This window comes from Cucumis sativus, chromosome 4 (genome assembly GCF_000004075.3).
Source record: "Cucumis sativus cultivar 9930 chromosome 4, Cucumber_9930_V3, whole genome shotgun sequence".
In the NCBI taxonomy this organism is placed as follows: Eukaryota; Viridiplantae; Streptophyta; class Magnoliopsida; order Cucurbitales; family Cucurbitaceae; genus Cucumis; species Cucumis sativus.
The window spans coordinates 12,572,281-12,585,154 of record NC_026658.2 but is presented as its reverse complement, the minus strand read 5'-3'; the positions used below and the strand labels follow the sequence as shown (position 1 = coordinate 12,585,154).

The following is a 12,874-nucleotide window of genomic DNA, read 5'->3' as shown; positions in this document are numbered from 1 at the left end:
AAACGTCAAGAAAAAATACATCTTACTTGATGTTTAATTGCACAAAAAACGTCAAGAAAGTTGAAAATTGGCCTTTCATAAAAATTCTTGACGTTTTTTTATTTGAAATCACATCTTTCTTGACGTTTTTTCTCAAAAACGTCAAGAAAGGAAAACTACAACCATCAAGAGAGCCTGTTTTTGTAGTAGTGATTTTGGGGACAAGACTGAGTGTGGAGTTGGGATTATAATTGCACAAAATGGAATTCACTCATTTCCTACTTTAGGGTAAGTAGATGAATGTTAGCTTAAATGGTGTCTCCAAAACTTGAACAAAGGGCCCGTACCCTCTCGATGACATGAGAGGGGTTTTTGTTTATTAGTAGGACCATAAACAAGTTGTTCATTAGAGGAGCACTGGTTTTTAAGGATTAGAGGTAACATAGGGGTAAAGCGGTAAATTGATCCAACTGGTGATACAAACACTTGTGAAGGACTAACTTACTATTATTGGTCTATATCCGTGGACATAGAAATATATTTTTAGTGAGAAGAGTTCAGTTGTGAGTCTTTAGTGGAGTGTACACACAGCTAACGAATATTGATTAATGTGGTTAATGAGTTTAGCCAATTAATCTTAGATCGTTGTAGCTTCTGATCTGTAGGTCCATTAGGTCCTTTTCCTAGCTCGTAAAGGGTAATGAGATTTATTTGTATTGGTTGTAATTTAAAATGTTTAAATTTAACTTGGGAATTAGTATAATGTATAGTGATACATTATAATATAAAGTTTATCAAACTTTACTATATAAATTTAACTTTGGGGATGATTCAAAATTAATTTATGAGAGATAAAATATTTAAATGAGTTCAAATATTAATTTAATGTGAATTGGATTCATATTAAAATTATTGAGAGAAACTTATATTTGAATATGATTCAAATTTAATTTAAGTTAAATATAAGATAAATAATTTAGTGTTATTAGTTAATTGGAGAATTAATTAATAGTTTAGTTTAATATTATTTAATTAAATTCGATTTCATTAATTATTAACTAATTGATTAATGTTTAATTAATCAATAGATTTGAAATATATATTAATTTAATTCTTTGTAAATTAATAGAATCTCATGGTTCTCTTCTACTTCATTTTCTATTCCTAGAAGGAAAGAGAGTTATAATATCTAGAACAAAACAATTTTCTTAAAAAAATGAATTAATAAAAAAAGAAAAAATAAGGCTAACGCTATTGCTCTTTGCAAAAAGAAAAGAGTTTCTCTCAAATATCTCTAAACTTTTTCCCATCCCAATTGGTTCCACAAACCAATCTCATCACAGAGGTACTCTTTGCAATTTAAGCTCTCTTTGCAATGGACAGTCTTCAAAGTTTTTTTTAACGATGTTTCCAATGCTTTCCTTTCTCTCTCATGTTTAATAAAACCAATTTCTCTTAAAACTTGTAGGGAGGCTACATCGTATCGAATTTCATACAACTGACGTGTTCATCGAGTTACAACAAGTGCCGCACAATAGTCTGTTCCGTGTTTGAAAAGTTGTGATTGTGACACGCTGCACATGAGGTTAGAACGAGACATGGCAAGGCAAGCCCTACGCGCGCCTGCCAACTTCTGCCACAATATTTTGTACGCAAGCTAATGTCTTTCGGCTGTTTTTGTGGGTTTTGGAAATTTTAAGCAAAGTTTTGATATTTTTATGATCAATGGGAATTAAATGGAATTATTTCCCATTATTTTTCATTATTTTAGATCTGAAGGAGATCGAACAAGTTTATAAGCCAAGGGTCCAAGCTACTCTCTATAAGTGACAAAAATGAGTTTAAAGTTGATTTCTAAACATGAATTTACTATCAAATGTTTCAAGCATGCTTTGATGTTTGAATATTTGAGGATACTGACTTATAAAGTATTTCCAAAGCATGCATTTAGAAACATTTTGGTAAACATGTTTTTATTGATGAATTTACTAATGAAAATTATAAGCAATCATGATTGTGCTAAGTTTTCAAAATGTTTAAGCTTGAAAATAATATTAGCATGTTTTAGTCTATACCTAAAATATTCTAAGATATATAGCAACCCTTCGGGAGAGATTTTCTTGTGCATAGAGGTCATTTGATTTGGATATTCAGTAAATACCTAGCTTTCCATCATTGGTATTAGATAAGAGATGAAGACTTTTAAAGATGCTTAGTTTCCCATCTCAAGGGACGAGACCCTGTACGAATGCCTAGTTTTCCATCTCATTGTAGTTATAACGAGATAGGGCACAATTGATGCCTAGAGTTTCATCTCGTAAGTATCGTATCACGGATAGGGCTTCTATGCCTAGTTTATTGTTTTTCGTCTCGACGATTCTAGGTATAGCAACTGAAAGGGAAAGTTTGAGATAAGTTGTTTGAATTTGATTTCATTTATGTTAAGAGTTAATTGTTAAATACTTAATATTTCAAAACGATGTTTTATAAAACAATCACTCATTGCCTTGAAGTTCGGAGGGTAGTTGCCATACTTGGAATGCAGTGATTGTATTCCTTGGGAACGACTGGAGTGGATTGGAAGAATCTGATGTTAACATTTACATATCAGGGGAAGAAGGTGATAATCCAAGGAGATCCGAGCCTAACCAAGGTCAGGGTCTGTCTTAAGAAGTTTATGAAAACATTGGGGGGAAGAAGATCAAGGCTTTTTAGTATAGTGCAAAGCGTTAGAAAAATAATCATATATAAATAAAATGCTTCACCATATTTATATATAATCATTTCCAAAACAATACATATATGAATATTTCATATCATTTGCAAAAATAATATAAACAATCTCATTAGATTGTCATAAGTTCAACTCAACATCCTAGTTCAACTCAACTTCCTAAATTAACTAACTTATCTAAAAACTATCCAAAAACTTCCCAATAACAGTTTGAGAAAGCTCCAAGTCGCGACGAAAAAGCTCTAAGTCACCGGTTCTCGCAGCCTGAAAAAACTTTTGATGATAATTAATATAACATAGCATAATAGAAATCCAACCATCACTATTCAACTCAACATCATAGTAGATTTTGTGTTTGCACATTTATTCATTCACTTCAGCTTGTGTAATTGTTTAGCGATAGATCATAAATAAATTAACTAGAATTTCAATGAAGTTATTAGTAAGCCAGAAAATACTTATAATGCACACATGAGGGGAAAGTAAGTACATTATATAATTAAACAAACACCACATGTTTTTCTACACACTTATAATTATAATGCACGAAAGAGTAAGACATAATGGAATTGCAAATCTAAGGTGGCCAAGCCTCTAACACTTTGAACTATAACTTTCTTTCAACACAATCAAACAAATAGCCAATACAAAAAATATGCATAAATCACAACTGGATATCCAACCATTGTTGTTTTAAGTTCTAAAAAAATAAATTTCTTGTTACCTATTTTTGCAACTATAGTTAATATGAAAGTGTAACACAACAAAATTAAACAATATTGAAAGTGCAAACATGGTTAACAAATTGGTTGTTACCTTTTTTTTAGTCCGAAATAAGTGACTTGGTTAACAAATGTTCTGCATTTTACCTCCTGTAATTTCAAAAGTAGCTAGATTTTTATTAGCATGAACAAAGGGAAGTGATTGATTGAATAATAAATTGCAAAAATATATAAAAAATTCCAATAGAATGGAGAAATTTGTATACAAATACCAGCTTCTGCAATGATGAAATAACAATGTAGTTCAATAAAATTGACGGAAAACAATGTTTCTGGGTTAAGAAACAACCTCTGTGATTGGGTATCAAGAACCCTCTCAGAACCATATTTCTCCAAAAGCCTTTTGGTTATCTAATTGAAGGGGATAAAAAAGCCAAAAATTGTTAAAATGTACGATTAAATGAATAAGAAATTCAAATATCATGTGAAGTAGAGATCATCTCTTCCACCTACCTAACCTTATAAGTCTCCTGATATTCTCCGACCTGCATCAAAATGTTTGAAATTAATCATAAGTGTAGACAAATCATATAATATACAAACATAAATGGGTTTGTGTTCATTCTCCCTCAGCTCTTCTCTCATAATTTTTTTTTTTTTTTGATCAACAGACATTTCTTCATCAAGTGCAGAGTTTAGAGTATCCCTCACGGTCATCTGTGCATATTCGGGACAAATTTTGGTTTAAAATGGTTAGTCTTTTGTTTTCAAACAACATCAAGCAGTAAGATGGACGACCATCTCTCAACCATAATACAACCGTATAAGCCAAGAGAAATAGGAAGGTAGAGAAAGTTAATGGAAAATAGTTACATTACTCACCTACTGTGTGACAGTAGGGAAAATACGGTCCCTTATAAGCCATATCTCCTTCTATCGATCTGTATCTTCTCATATCAATCATCAACTCCATTGGATTTGTAAGGAGAACCAAAAGCACCATGTGATATATGGACTTTCCCCAACTTTATACGTGAAGAGGGAAGAGGAATTAATTTCTAACCTCTTCATGCGTGAGGTTCAAATTTCTAACCCAAAAAACCCAAAGCACCATGAGCAATACGTCGCTTCTATACAAATACAAAAGGTTCAAATCACAAATCAAGATATCTTCATACGTGAATGAGAATTAATTTCTAATCTCTAAATAAAGAAGGATGGAGTTTTTGTATAGAGAAGCGACGATGCATGACATTTTCGAAGGAGCCCGACTTGAAGCACGGTGGATGGCAGACGGAGATTGAGTGTGAAGAGATGGAATTAATCTTCGGTGGGCAATTTCGAATGGTGATTTCTAACGAGTGTGAAGACCAATTTCGAATCACGTCAAGAATGGGTGTGGGATAGGGCTTCCCCAACTTCAAGAATGGTGATTTCAGTTGGAGATTTCAAAAACTCAAGCGCGACGACAATGTGAAGGTGGAGATTTCGAAAATGCTTAGGCGTGAAGAAGAAGAAGATGCGTTTTAATTTCTAGGGCAAAAGGATTAATTCTCACCTAATTATTAACGCGTGTTTCCTTTTTTTTATTACTTGACGTTTTTAAAACGTCAAGGATAAATAAATATTACTTGACGTTTAAAAAACGTCAAGAAAGTTGAAGATTGGCATATCTCCGCCTTTTCATAGAAATTCTTGACGTTTTTTCTTTGAAATCACCGCTTTCTTAACGTTTTTTTCAAAAAACGTCAAGTAATTAAAACTACAAACGTCAAGAAAGCCTGTTTTTGTAGTAGTGTAAGTTTAAGGTGTTACATTTTGGTTTCAAAAACTTTTGGAATTTTGTGAGAGGTATAGACGTTCATATTCGAATAGATACAAAGGTATAATATTTCCTAAACCCTAATTCTTTTAATTTAGGGTTGCAAGTTAAATAGGTGCAATTAGGGTAATTTTGTATTCCATTTTTCCACTGCGCATGTCTCTTTCTAACATAGACTATGAAGAAACTTTCTCTATCGTTGCCATGCTAAAGTCAATTAGAATAGTCTTATGCATCGCCATGTTTTATGATTATGAAATTTGGCAGATGGATGTCAAGACAACTTTTTTTGAATGAAAATCTTGAAGAGAGTATCTATATTACTCAATTAGGGGTTTATAGATCAAGATCAAGAACAAAAGGTTTGTAAGATTCAAAAATCCATTTATGGATTAAAACAAACATCTAGATCCTGGAATATAAGATTTGATCTGGCTTTGATACAAAACGTTGACGAACCTTATGTTTACAAAAAAGGTCGTCAATTCCATTGTAGTATTCTTAGTCTTGTATGTAGATGATATTCTACTTATTGGAAAAGGACATAGGATTTCATACTAATATCAAGAAATGGCTAGCTATGCAATTTCAAATGAAAGTTCTGGGAAATGCACAATACGTTCTTAAGATCCAAATTGTACAGAACTGCAAAAACAAAACACTAGCCATGTCTCAAGCATCTTATATAGACAAAATGTTGTCTAGATATAAATGTAGAATTCCAAAAAGGGTATGCTATTATACATCTATGGAATTCATTTGTCAAAGGAACAATGTCCTAAGACACCTCAAGAAATTGAGGATATGAGAAAAATTTTCTATGCTTCCGCTGTTGGAAGTTTGATATATGCAATGTTGTGTACTAGATCTGACATTTGCTACTTAGTAGGGATGGTCAGTAGGTATTAGTCCAATCTTGGACGTGATCACTGGACAACCGTTAAGAATGTTCTAAAATATCTTTGAAGAACAAAACACTACATTCTCGTGTATGGTACAAAAGATTTAATCCTTACTAGATACACTCATTATGATTTTCAAACTGATAAAGATGCTAGAAAGTCTATATCAGGATTAGTATTCACTCTAAATAGAAGGGTAGTAGTTTGGAGAAGCATAAAACAAACTTGTATAATTGATTCCACAATGGAGGTAGAATACGTAGCAACTTTTGAAGCAACAACAGAAGCATTATGGCTAAGAAAATTCTTGACAGATCTGGAAGTCGTTCCAAATATGCATCTATCAATCAATTTATACTGTCACAACAGTGATGCAGTTGCAAATTCAAGAGAACCTAAAAGCCGTAAACGGGGAAAACATATCGAACGTAAGTACCATCTTATCAGGAAAATTGTACATCGTGGTGACGTTGTAGTAACCCATATTTTTCAGAGAAACTGTGGATGCCGCCCGCTTTGTAGTTAGTACAAACGAGGTGATTCTGAATCGTTCCAGTACATACATGAATGACCCGTTAGTTAACGAATGTTGATTAACTCAGTCTATAAGAATTTAGTCAATTAATCTTGAATCATTGGAGTTCATGATATATAGGTCCATTAGGTTCCCTTGCTAGCTCATATGGAATAAACTTAAAACAGTGTGATGGAATAAGTCGAATTGTTCGAATTGGGATAAGAGAGAGAAACTGACAAGTATATGTGTTATAGCCATCAAATTTCATATTAGAAATAGAGCTTTGAGTTGTTGGGCTTTAGTATTCCATGGACATGCAATTTTGCATGGAAAATCCTTATAAATAGGGTCGTTGACCTCATTTGATGGGCTGGCTATTGAATTTGGGCTCTTGTACCAAATTAGATTTCTTTTTCTTATTTACATAGAAAAAAATTACCAAGCCCATTTCTTTTTCCATCTATTTCTTTCTCCCGGTACTGAGTCTAGAGGATAGTAGGTGAACCCTATTTTAGAATATATTGAAGGATGAAACGTAACTCTTTCACGGAAGTGGGGGCTCTCCACTCCTTAAAAGCTCACAACTTATGTTCATCCATTCAAATCTTTTTACATTCGATGATGTGACCCAGAAAATTGATACGCTATTTAGCAAAAACACTTTTCTCTTTCTTGAAATATAACTGATTATGTTGGAGCTTGTCAAAAGTCAAACTCTTCGACACGCTCTTCCATTTGTGCGATAGAACTTGAAGAGCTACTTCCACGCTCAAAACTACCTACTTTGGTGGTTTTATGTTCTAACGAATCAACCCTCAGCGCCAATTCATTTATGGGTAGTTTGTCTATTTAGGCATTCAATGCGTCTATTTCTCTTACTTTTATTTAAACATCTCAAGTTGGGTCTGGAGAAATCTTACTTCGTTTGGCAATTCTTTCATATCCAAGAATTCCTCTTCAATCTCAGTCAGTCGCTCAGATTGCAACTTTGATAGTTGTTTCATTGTCAACATAATTGCATCTCGCTTAGCCAAGGAGATAACAAAGCTTTAATACCACTTGTCACAAAATGCAACTTTTCAAATACGGGACAGGCGGTTGTGCAACACTTGTTCTAAATTGATGAACAAGGCAACCTTGTGAAATTTGAAAGTTGCGGACAAATTCGTAGTACGATGTAGCCTCGCTTCATCTTTTGAGAGAAATTGGTTTTATAAAACGTGAGAGATAAAGAAAAACATCGATAACATCCTTGAAGAAAAAATTGAATATTGTCAATAGCAAAGAAAGCTTAGATTTGCAAAAATCACAATAGGCTTAGTTGGGATTCAACTACCATGCCTCCCCTACAATACATCTTAAACTTTTTTAGCATTGACAACCTTGCATATAAAAATTGCGACCATAGATCAATAGCACCTACACGCGGCCATAGGCAAATAATGCCTTGGACAAGCATACTTGTGACACTCTACGTGCCACAATCGCAATCTTTCAAACATGGAACGGACAATTGTAGAACACTTGTTTTGCTCAGTCAATAAGTCAGTCATGTAAAATCCGAAAATCACGAACAAACTCACGATATGATATAACCTCCCTTCCCGTTCATGAAAAAATTGTTTTAAAACATGTGAGAGAGAATATCATTAAAGAAAGCGTTGAAGACTTTCAATTGCAAATAAAAATTTGATTATAAAGAATACGATAAGATATGGTTGGGGATTCAACTATTGGGTCTCTCCTATAGTATAGTTTAGACTTTTTGAGCTTTGACAGGTTTGCAAATGAAAATGTGTGACACCTCACACCCTAGGTCTATGACGTAAAAAGGAAAGCAATAGACTAAACTAAATACAAGACATAAAGAAAAGGTGATTTGGGGGTATTTGGGCATGTGGCCATAGATAAACACGCCTTAAACAAGCATGCTGGTGAGAACAGAAGCTTATAGTTAGCTCAGTATTAAGATTAAGTTATATTTGATATCTATCAATGAAATAGTAAGTTTTTCAAAGTTAACGGTGTTATAACTTAAAAGTGACTATTTCATGGTTCTAGTCTTTTGTAAACTCTTTACATAGGATGTCCACACTTTCATGTCTCTAGGATTTAGGATCACATCGTTTATACTAAATACAAAGCAAACTGCATTCATTGTGTCCTGGAATAAGGTGCCTAACTTTATTCGTACAATCTATACTATTTAGGCTCTATACTTAAACTTGATCAACTTTTATGTCTCTACATAAAGTTCAAGTTTACTTAATAATAACCTCGGGTCCTTAGTTTATTGGCTTTAAGATTATAGTATCAATAATGACTTTATTGAATAGATTATGATTACAACGAGTTTCAGGACATAAATTACAACATCTAGTTCTTACAACTTTTGATTCTAGAGTGTCAACTCTTGTCAACAACTCTTAAATGGGTAATCCATCGAGATGATCGATCATTGCAGCAATAGTGTTAGTGATATATATTAAAGCACCAATTGTACCTCTGTAATTATCATAAAAATAATAAAACTACAAACACAATGCTTTTCTTTTGATTCTTGCGTTTTCACGTAAGCTTTGGTTTCGTATACATTGCTTTCAATATGGTATTAGAGCTCATTAAGCCTAAACGGATATTTGGTTCAAGATAGGTGAAACCAAAGAGGCACCATCTTGAAGGGGCATGTTGAGATATGTGGAGTCCCACAATTGAAAAACCAAGGAAACTTAGACTCCTTATAAAATAGATGAGCTACTCCTCTCATTGCCAATTGGTATTGTGATGAAACCTTATACTTTGGTAATATATAATTAAATTTACCTTCAACCACTAGCTTAAGCTTTTAGGTGAATTTGGGGTTTAATATGGTATTAGAGCTGGTGGATTTAATTTGGGGTTTAATTTCTTCAAGGCAGGTTTCCAAGAAGCGAATTGAGTTAGGAACTTTCATTAGGTAGAGCATTTCCTCTTCAACCTTTACCAGTCGGTCCACATGGGCCTTGCCCGACTATTTTGTTATGGACATGTTTACATTTTAATTGTTAATAAGCCAACTTAGGCTATCACACCCCACCACGAGCACCTACTTGCGTGGCTCGAGATATGGCGTGAAGCCAATCGATAGCACCCATGTCAAGGATGACACCATCTGACCCTTAGCCTGAACCTTTAAACTCTAAACAACAGAGGAAACATAACACATAAATTTTACTAAAACCAATTGGGCTAAACCTTTTTCATTTAACAACCTTAGACAAGTTTTACATAGACAAAACGTAATCTTATTTATCTAGAACAAAACCTTATAAAACCTTCCCAAAAGCCTAAGTCTGATAGCACAAAAGACTAATTTATCATTAGTACAAAATAACAGGACACATACGATAACAAAATGAAATCCTTCAGTAGACAGGTAGCAGCAAGTTAGGCTTAGAGGACACGATCTCTACCTAGAAAGTGGGAAAACATTTTGAATATTATGCATTTTGAAGAGTAAACAATATGCTTGAATAAATACCTTTAAACAATAACACGCTTGAAAGACTGTTCATAACATAACTTAAACATTTTATCATAAATCCGTCATAAATCATGACTTAAGAACATGCTTGAAATCACTTTAAATAAAACATTTTCCACTCACAGATACAAGCTCAAATCCTTGGTTTATAAATTTGTATGATCTTCTCATGTCCTGAAATAATGGTAAAATAGTACAATTAATTATCTTTTGCCAAGAAAATATCAAAAGTATACTTAAAAAACTTAAAAAATTACCAAAAATAGCTCAACACGCAATATGACACTGCCTGGCACGAATGGGTGGGCGGCAGGGCCTTGGTTGGGCGCTGGCTACTGTGTGTGAATCTCACAAGAGGCTTTTCACGCGCGTTGGGCATGCCCGCGTGCTAACCTTACACACAAGCACATTGTGAACCTCACTTGGTTGCGTGCTTGGCATTTCGTGTAGCCCTCCTCGTGTGCATTCTTGGCTAGTGCATTTCTTGTGTCACAATCGCGAGCTTTCAAACACGAGAGGAGCGATTATGTTGCACTTGTTTTACGTAGACAACAAGTTAGCTGATCAAAATCCAAAAACCACGGACAAACACATGATACGATGTAGCCTCTCTTCACGTTCTTGAGAAAATGTTTTATAAAACGTGAGGAGAAAGAAATTCAATGAAAATATCGTTAAAGCAAGCATTGAAGACTGTCAATTGCAAAGAAAAACTTTGATTGCGAAGAGTGCAACAAGGCTTGGACAGGGATTCAACTACTATGTCCCATCTATAATACATTTTAGACTTTTTTAGTTCTGGTAGGCTTGCATAAGAAAAAGCCAAGTCACACCCAAGGTTTATGACATAAAAAGGAAAGCAAAAAGTAAAACTAAATACAAAACATAAAAACAATGTAAATTGGGGGTGTTTGGGCATGCGACCATAAGCAAACAGCGCCCTGGACAAGCATGCTTGTTACATTCTCCCCCACTTAAACAATTGACATCCCTGTCGACTGGCGAAGCTAGAATTCCTCGATCTTCTTCTTTCACGCTCCAAGGTCTTCAGCACATTCCTAACGTGTTTCTTCCACATGGAGGTTCTTTCACTTCAGTAGGAATTCATGTATCCTCTTCATGGGTATACCCTTCCTCACTCTCTTAGGAAGGATTTCTTCCATTTCTTTATCGTCTTTCTGCTTTAGGTCACTAGATGACCATACACCATTGTTGCACTACTGGTCATCTGGATCTTGATGGTAAGGTTTCAAGTTGCTCACATGAGCTACTAGATGATTTTTTATCCATGCAGGCAACGATACCCTATAGGATGCATTTCCAATTTTCTTCAGAACTTCAACAGGCCCTTCGTATTTTCTGGTGAGATGCTGATGTTGATGTCCTCTAAATCAAATTTGCTTTGCTTTAAACTCTATGAAGAGTTGGTCTTCCGCTCAAAACTTGAGAGGATGATGCTTCTTATCATACGCTTCGAGACTTTCTCTTAGTATGCTCGAGCGATGTTCGTAGTCTTCTCCCACTTTTTCGTAAAGTTATGAGCTTGAGGATTTTTTCCTGCATAAGGATGATCAACAATATGAGGCAGTATAGGTTGTCTTCCACTCAAGATTTCGAAAGGCCTCGTTCTTGTGGATAGACTAGTTTGTGCATTAAAACAAAATTGAGCCACATCCATCAACTAGGCCCAATTCTTTTGTCCAGAATCAACAAAATGTCGTAGATATTCCTTAAGCATACAATTGAATCCTTCAGTTTGGCCATTCGTCTGAGGATGGCAGCTTAAGGATATATTTAGGCGTGTCCCCAAGAAGGCGAATAGTTCGGTCCAGAGAGTACCAATGAATCTACCATCCCTGTCACTCACAATGCTTGATGGAACTCCCCATAACTTCAAGACGTTCTTAAAGAACAAGTGTGCTATCAGCTCGACAGAACATAGTTTTGTAGTGGGGATGAAGGTGGCGTACTTCGAGAACCAATTGATTGTTGGCTTTTTGGCCCTTAATATCAAATTAATTTATTTTAATTATTCAATTAATTTATGTTTTGATGATAACAAATCTGATTTTTTTTATTGACAATTTTATTAATTTGAATAGACCATATCGTAGAGCTTGGAAAAATGATTCTAACGCCTCTTGAATCACCCAAATCGAAGTTCAAATGAAGAAAATATTGCTAAAAGAAGCTTAACGAAAAAATACCCGAGATGGTGACGTGGCGACCAAGCATTCAATTTGAACCAATTAGAGAAAGCCACTTGGAGCAATGAAGGAGTAACAAATGTGGCTTTTTGTTATGTTTTATTGGCTTTTATAAAGAAAATGAATTTAAAAGGAAAATGATTTTAATATTATTATTTTTTCTTGTGTCTAACGGCTAGTTTTTTTAAAAGAGGGTGAAGTTGCTTTATTGATTTCTTTTTAAACAAAGTATTTTGAAAAGACATATTATTATATTATTATTTGTATTGTGTCTAACGGCTAATTAAGTTTAAATCTCAACCATTCATTTTTCTTTTACTTATATCTAATGACCCAAATGATTTTGAATTTATCTTTCCTCTCTTTTTAAATACTTCACATTTACACAAGATCATTAAAATCTTTACAATCCTCAAGCAAAAAGCCAACATTGTTATTCTCTCTAAAGCTTCCAATTTTTATTCTTTT

The 12,874-nt window shown here is 34.1% G+C and overlaps 2 long non-coding RNA genes across 3 annotated transcripts; both read right to left on the bottom strand.

Annotated features, from left to right (window-relative positions):
* Window positions 1-2,762: 2,762 nt before the first annotated feature.
* On the bottom strand, window positions 2,763-3,797 carry LOC116403477. Of its 2 annotated transcripts, XR_004216239.1 has the most exons (3): window positions 3,785-3,797; window positions 3,530-3,585; window positions 2,763-2,977 (listed from the first exon to the last, which is right to left on the bottom strand). It is a non-coding gene; the product is annotated as an uncharacterized LOC116403477 (long non-coding RNA). The 2 variants fall into 2 exon arrangements; XR_004216238.1 differs by lacking the exon at window positions 3,785-3,797 and having other exon boundaries at window positions 3,530-3,629.
* A 285-nt stretch (window positions 3,798-4,082) lies between these two features.
* On the bottom strand, window positions 4,083-4,373 carry LOC116403516. Its single transcript, XR_004216293.1, has 2 exons — window positions 4,318-4,373; window positions 4,083-4,152 (listed from the first exon to the last, which is right to left on the bottom strand). It is a non-coding gene; the product is annotated as an uncharacterized LOC116403516 (long non-coding RNA).
* Between the last annotated feature and the right edge of the window lie 8,501 nt (window positions 4,374-12,874).